This window comes from Leucoraja erinacea, chromosome 3 (assembly GCF_028641065.1).
Source record: "Leucoraja erinacea ecotype New England chromosome 3, Leri_hhj_1, whole genome shotgun sequence".
Taxonomy (NCBI): Eukaryota; Metazoa; Chordata; class Chondrichthyes; order Rajiformes; family Rajidae; genus Leucoraja; species Leucoraja erinaceus.
In genome coordinates, this window is record NC_073379.1 from 11,187,576 (window position 1) to 11,194,769 (window position 7,194).

The following is a 7,194-nucleotide window of genomic DNA, read 5'->3' on the forward strand; positions in this document are numbered from 1 at the left end:
TCCCGGGTTTAAAAAATAATCAAACTCATGGTAAGCACGGAGAATGAACGTAGCTGGTACGTCGGAGCTCGGGAACATATCTTGGCGGCTCTTAACGCTAACGGCAGGTACTCGGGAAGACTCACCAATGGCAGGTAAGCACGGGAAGACTCGTGAAGATTTTTCAACATGTTGAAAAATGTCCACGAGAGCCCCGAGCACCGACGAGCGGCCATTACCGTAAATCTCCGAGTTCGAATCAGGGCAAATTCGGGAGAGCTCTTGGAATGAACTCGTACCGTGGGAGAGGGCCATTAGGGTGTCAGGGGTTATGGGGAGAAGGCAGGAGAATAGATCGCACAGTGGCCCAGCGGTAGAGATACTGCCGTACAGCACTCACGGCTCCAGTGACCCGGGTTCGATCCTGGCGACGGGTGCTGTCTGTACGGAGTTTGTACATTCTACCCGTGACCTGCGTGGGTTTTCTCCGACAACGTTGATTTCCTCCCACACTGCAAACCTGCCCGCCTTTGGAGTGTGGGAGGAAACCGGAGCACCCGGAGAAAACCCACGCAGGTCACGGGGAGAACGTACACATTCCGTACAGACAGCGCCCGCGGTCGGAATTGAACCCGGGTCGCTGGGGCGGTGAGGCAGCAACTCTACCGCTGCACCACTGTGCTGCTCACAACTTCCCTCAGTCTGCCTGGGCCTACATGATCACAGGGTTGCTAAACACTTTAATTCCCCCTCCCATTCCCACACTGACCTTTCTGGCCTGGGCCTCCTGCATTGTCAGAGTGAGGCCCAGCGCAAATTGGAGGAACAGCGACTCATATTTCACTTGGGCAGCTTACACCCCAGTGGTATGAACATTGACTTCTCTAACTTCAAAGTCGTCTTGTTGAGTCTCATTGTCTGTAACTCGTTTTAACCTAGCCCACTGCTAACTATGGCCTGTTTCTTTTATCATTGTTACTTTTTGGCATATAGACAATAGACAATAGACAATAGGTGCAGGAGTAGGCCATTCGGCCTTTCGAACCAGCACCGCCATTCAATGTGATCATGGCTGATCATCCCCAATCAGTACCCCGTTCGTGCCTTCTCCCCATATCCCCTGACTCCGCTATCTTTAAGAGCCCTATCTAGCTCTCTCTCGAAAGCATCCAGAGAACTGGCCTCCACCGCCCTCTGAGGCAGAGAATTCCACACACTCACAGCTCTCTGTGAGAAAAAGTGTTTCCTCATCTCCGTTCTAAATGGCTTACCCCTTATTCTTAAACTGTGGCCCCTGGTTCTGGACTCCCCCAACATCGGGAACATGTTTCCTGCCTCCAGTGTGTCCAAACCCTTAACAATCTTATATGTTTCAATAAGATACCCTCTCATCCTTCTAAACTCCAGAGTGTACAAGCACAGCCGCTCCATTCTCTCAGCATATGACAGTCCCGCCATCCCGGGAATTAATCTTGTAAACCTACGCTGCACTCCCTCAATAGCAAGAATGTCCTTCCTCAAATTAGGGGACCAAAACTACACACAATACTCCAGGTGTGGTCTCACTAGGGCTCTGTACAACTGCAGAAGGACCTCTTTGCTCCTATACTCGACTCCTCTTGTTATAAAGGCCATTTGCTTTCTTCGCTTTCTTCACGCATATCTTTCATTCATTAGTTCTACATCGCTCTACATCCCCGTCTATATCTCTTGTTTCACTTTCCCCTGACTCTCAATCTGAAGAAAGGTCTCGACCCGAAACGTCACCTATTTATTTTCTCCAGTGATGATGTCTGTCCCACTGAGTTACTCCAGCTTTTTGTGTCTCTCTTTGGTTAAAACCAGCATCTGCCGTTCCTTCCTACACTAAAAATGTTCCTTTTACAAGGATGTTGCCAGGACTCGAGGGTGTGAGCTATAGGGAGAGGTTGAATAGTCTGGGACTCCTTGAAGCGCAGGAGGATGAGGGGTGATCTTATAGAGGTGTATAAAATCATGAGAGGAATAGATCGGGTAGATGCACAGAGTCTCTTGCCCAGAGTAGGAGAATCGGGGACCAGAGGACATAGGTTTAAGGTGAAGGGGAAAATATTTAATAGGAATCTGAGCGGTAACTTTTTCACACAGAGGTGTATGGAACAAGTTGCCAGAGGAGATAGTTGAAGCTGGGACTATTCCAACGTTTAAGAAACAGTTAGACAGGTACATGGATAGGACAGTTGTGGTGGGATATGGCCCAAACGCGGGCAGGTGGGATTAGTGCAGCTGGGACATGTTGGGCCGAAGGGCCTGTTTGCATACTGTATCATTCTATGACTCTATGGGCTATTGTGCCTGCGTGTTATGCAATGGACCTTTGCCTTGACGTTGTGAGTTTCTGTTTTCTCCGGGACCCACTGTGTCCGACAGTGACCCTCTGGCTTTTGTCTGCACACAGGGCAGATGACTTGACAAGTGGAACTGGCTCACCGTGGACCGCATTGACTATACCTGTGGATTTCAGCCCCGTCCATACCGACTGACCAAAGCTGGGACTGTACCCATCCCCTTGGCTGTTCACTTCAATTGATTACAACCGTGAATGTTGCCCAGTGTCCAGGAGATGGAGGCCGGTCTAAGCTGCCAGCGGGTGTTGGGCTGGTGGAAGGGTTTGGCTCCTGTTGGCAGCATCTTTCCGTGTATTTTGTGCACCTTTCTTTTCTGTGTTTTGAATTGTCTGCTTTTTGTTTTGTTTCCTGTGTCTCATATTGATCACTCATTCCCGACCATTCAGTGCCTTTATTGGGAAGTATCTGCTATCTTGGCAATGGAGGATTTATAGACCCATGTGAAAGGAGGCTTGGACATTGGGAAGTGCATCTCCCAAACTGTGACTTCCCATCCCTTCCCGTCCTTCTCTTTCCCCCCCCTTTTGCCCCCCTTCCTCTTTTCTCCCCCCGCCTTCCCCCCCTTTTTTGTCTCCCCCCCTTTTCTCCCCCCTTACTCTCTCCCCCCTTCTTCCCCCCCCCCTTCTCTCCCCCCCTTTCTCTCTCTCCCCCCCTTCTCCCCCCCTGTCTCCTCCCCCTTCTCTCCCCCCCCTTTCCCCCCCTTTCTCCTCCCCCTTTCCCCCCCCCTCCCCCCCCCTCCCCCCCCCTCCTTTCTCCTCCCCTTTCTCCTCCCCCTTTCTCTCCCCCCCCTTTCCTCCTCCCCCTTTCTCCTCCCCGTTTCTCCTCCCCCGTTTTCTCCCCCCCTCTCCTCCTCCCCCCCCCCTCCCCCCCCCCCCAACCCCTTGCCCCCCCCCCACCCCCCCCCCCCCCCCCCCCCACCCCCTCCCCCCCCCCCCCACACCCCCCCCCCCCCCCACACCCCCCCCCCCCCCCCCCACCCCCCCTTTCTCCCCATTCCCTCTCTCTATCTTCCCCCCTTCTCCATGGGGTCCTGGTGTCCAAGACTAGGTGCTGTCTCCAGCCGTGAGGTTGGGCGTGGGGCTAGACTACAGGCGGCGATGCAAGCACTAGAATGATGGGGGAGGGGGAGCCCAGCCTGAAATGAAGAAATGCTAATTTTGCACACTTTTTTTTTAAACTTCCGGTTCCAATGGAAGGTTTAGCACTAAGATGAATAAGGGCCTGAATGAAGCCAAATGAAAGCCCCCGGGGGAACCACAAGGCAATGTACAACGGTTCACTATGGCGCACTATGTGGAATTGTCCCACGGGTCCCTGCAAAACCCCGGCATGGAATCACTTCATGAATTGGACCAACATTGCTGCTGCACACTTGCACTCACACGAGAGGTCCCATGCACACGCACGCACACACGCACGCACACACGCACACGCACACACACATGTGCACACGCACACACGCACACACACACACACGCACACACATGTGCACACGCACACACACACGCACACACACACACACGCACGCGCACACGCACACACACACACACTTACAAAGTGTCTGCATACACTACTCGCACGCTTATATAATAATTCACTTCAAACTAGTCCCCAAACACCCCTTCACCAGTGTAGTGTTTTGCTTCCTGTAGCTACAAGCCTTGCCCACTGAAGTAGTGTTTTGAAACCCAGCACACACGCACCACAACACAGCCAGTGTGCTTCACGCTCCAACGCGTCCCCTCACTGACACGTGTTCACTGCAGATGCAATGGTTCCCTCTGTGGACCACGGGGGAGGGGGGGAGGGGGGGAAGTTCTACCCAGGGTGTGTAGGCTTGATTTGGTGGCAACGCCAGCATTGCCCTCACACCCGCCTAACCTTGCCGACACTCCGTCCACTAGTCTGCACCGGCCCAGCTCTGACCCATCCAATCTCCACTCCAATGGCTCAGCAAACTGGACACCCTAGATTGCCTAAGCTTTATCTGTAATGCAAATGTAATCAGTCTAATGTGATCTTTTATTAAATGTATTAATGCAGCATTAAATAGGGTGGTCTTGGTCATTGTTCAAAGATTCTGGAGGCGGGAGGGAAGGGGGAGGAGAGGGGAACACTAGAGTGATACAGTGTGGAAACAGGGCTCCTCAGCCCAACTTGCCCACACCGACCAACATGCCCCAGCCACACTAGTCTCACCTTGCCAGCATTTGGCACATTCCTCTAAACCTGTCCTATCTATGTACCTGTCGAATTGCTTCTTAAACATTGCGATAGTCCCTGCCTCAACTTCCTCCTCCTCCGACAGCTCTGGGCAAGAGACTGCACATCTGCCCAATCTATTCCTCCCCTTGCTTTCATACACATCTATACGATCACTCCACATCTTTCTGCGCTCCAAGGAATAGAGTCCCAGCCTGCTCAACCTCTCCTGTAGCTCAGACCCTCGAGTCCTGGCAACAGCCGTGTCAATTTTCTCTGTAGCCTTTCCAACTCTTTGGTGGCAAAACAAGGGGGCAGATTATTATCTCAATGGGGTTAGGTTGGGTAAGGGGGAGGTACAGCGAGACCTGGGTGTCCTTGTACACCGGTCACTGAAAGTTGGTGTGCAGGTACAGCATGCAGTGAAGAAAACTAATGGAATGTTGGCCTTCATAACAAGAGGATTTCAGTATAGGAGTAAAGAGGTTCTTCTGCAGTTGTACAGGGCTCTGGTGAGACCACATCCTTGTGATTGAGGCAGTGCAGCGTAGGTTCACGAGATTGATCCCTGGGATGGCGGGACTGTCATATGAGGAAAGATCGAAAAGATATATTCACTGGAGTTTAGAAGGATGAGGGGGTTCTTATAGAAACATATAACATTATAAAAGGACTGGACAAGCTAGATGAAGGAAAAATGTTCCCAATGTTTTCACCCAGAGAGTTGTGAATTTGTGGAATTCCCTGCCACAGAGGGCAGTGGAGGCCAAGTCACTGGATGGATTTAAGAAGGGAGTTAGATAGAGCTCTAGGGGCTAGTGGAGTCGAGGGATATGGGGAGAAGGCAGGCACGGGTTATTGATTGGGGACGATCAGCCATGATCACAATGAATGGCGGTGCTGACTCAAAGGGCCGAATGGCCTCCTGCTGCACCTATTTTCTACGTTTCTATGTAACTCAATATGGGTTTGCCATGTTATTGAGTTAACACAGACCATCCCAAAGTGGGTGCCTGCAGATGCCGGTTTACACTGAAGATGGACACGAAGTACAGGAGGAGTAACTTAGCGGGTCAGGCAGCATCTCTGGAGACGAAGGATGGTTGGAGCCCTTCTGCAGACTTCAGGATGGTTGGTTTGGGCGGTTTAGGTTAGTATTTTCACGTGTATCGAGGTAGAATGAAAAGTTTTTTTTATTGCGTGCTGTCCAGTCAGCAGAATTATTATACATGATTAGAATCAAGCCGCCCGCAGTGAACTGAAAGAGAGTAAAGGGAATGAGGTAAGGCATGGTAAGATCCCATTAAAGATAGTTTGGAGTTCTCCAATGAGGTAGATGGGAGATAGACACAAAATGCTAGAGTAACTCAGCGGGACGGGCAGCATCTCTGGAGAGAAGGAATGGGCGACGTTTCGGGTCAAGACCCTTCTTCAGACTCTTCGGAAGTAGATGGGAGGTTAGGACCGCTCTTGTTGTTGGTGATAGGATGGTTCAATTGTTCTGTTAACAGCTGGAAGGAAACTCTTCCTGAATCTTCCTTGGACCGCCGAGTGATCTATCTTGCTCGCTATAGGACCTTTGGTCAGAAGAAGGGTCTCGACCCGAAACGTCACCCATTCCTTCTCTCCTGAGATGCTGCCTGTCCTGCTGAGTTACTCCAGAATTTTGTGTCTATCTTCGTGCTGATCTTGTCTGTCCATTTACCCAGACCTCCCCCCCCCCCTTTGAACCTTCACCCGAACTTCACACGGGACACAAATAATGCCAGTGTACACTTGAATATTTGTTGGAACTGTGGCAAATTATTAACCTGCATCTGGGGCGATGAGGAGTTGGAGTAACTCATCGAGTCTGTGTTTCATTAAACGGCAGAGTCAGTGGGGTAATTATGGTCACTGCGGGCACGAGAGGTGCTGTTCCTCCGGCTGTGACCCTGTCTAGATCAATACATTAAACAAAGGAGCAGGATTACGGGAAAGGCCATTCAATGTCAGCAAAACAGTAATCGAAGATCTAGCCAGGGTTCACCTTTGGAGCCAAGGACACTTAAGGGGAGCTTCATAGTGTGTGATTCTGGTTGCCTAGTTATACCAAGGATGTCATGAAACTGGAAAGCATGCAGAAGATATTCACCATGATGTCACAACACAACATGGAGCACTTTAGAAATTAGGCTTTAGAGGTATAGCGCAGGAACAGGCCCTTCAGCCCACCAGCCTGCAACTGCCTGGCTGAAAAAGATTTTCCTCGTCTCAGTCCTAAATGGCCTACACCTTATTTTTAAACTGTGCGAACCCTGGTTCTGGACTCCCCCAACATGGGGGACATTCTTCCCGCATCTAGCCCGTCCGATCCCTTAAGAATTGTATATATTTTGCTCATCAGGGGCACATATTTGGCCCATATCCCTCAGCATTTGGGCTTTAGTAGGGTTGCTAACTGTCCCGTATTAGCCGGGACATCCCATATTTTGGGCTAAATTGGTTTGTCCCGTATGGGACCACCCTTGTCCCGTATTTGACCGCTACTACTCGGGTCGAGGGGACTGTCGGGTCGGAGCGCCGCGTCCAGCCCCGCCTCATCCGTCCCGACGTAGTGCAGCCCATGGAGTGCAGCAGCAGCAGC

General features: G+C 51.3%; 1 protein-coding gene across 1 annotated transcript in view; it reads left to right on the forward strand.

Moving 5' to 3' along the window:
* The window catches only part of LOC129695272 (disabled homolog 2-like), a 59,044-nt gene extending 56,160 nt beyond the window's left edge, over window positions 1-2,884 (forward strand). The window contains 1 exon segment of the mRNA XM_055632064.1: window positions 2,417-2,884. The gene's annotated coding sequence lies outside the window, so the exon portion shown is untranslated.
* Window positions 2,885-7,194: the final 4,310 nt, after the last annotated feature.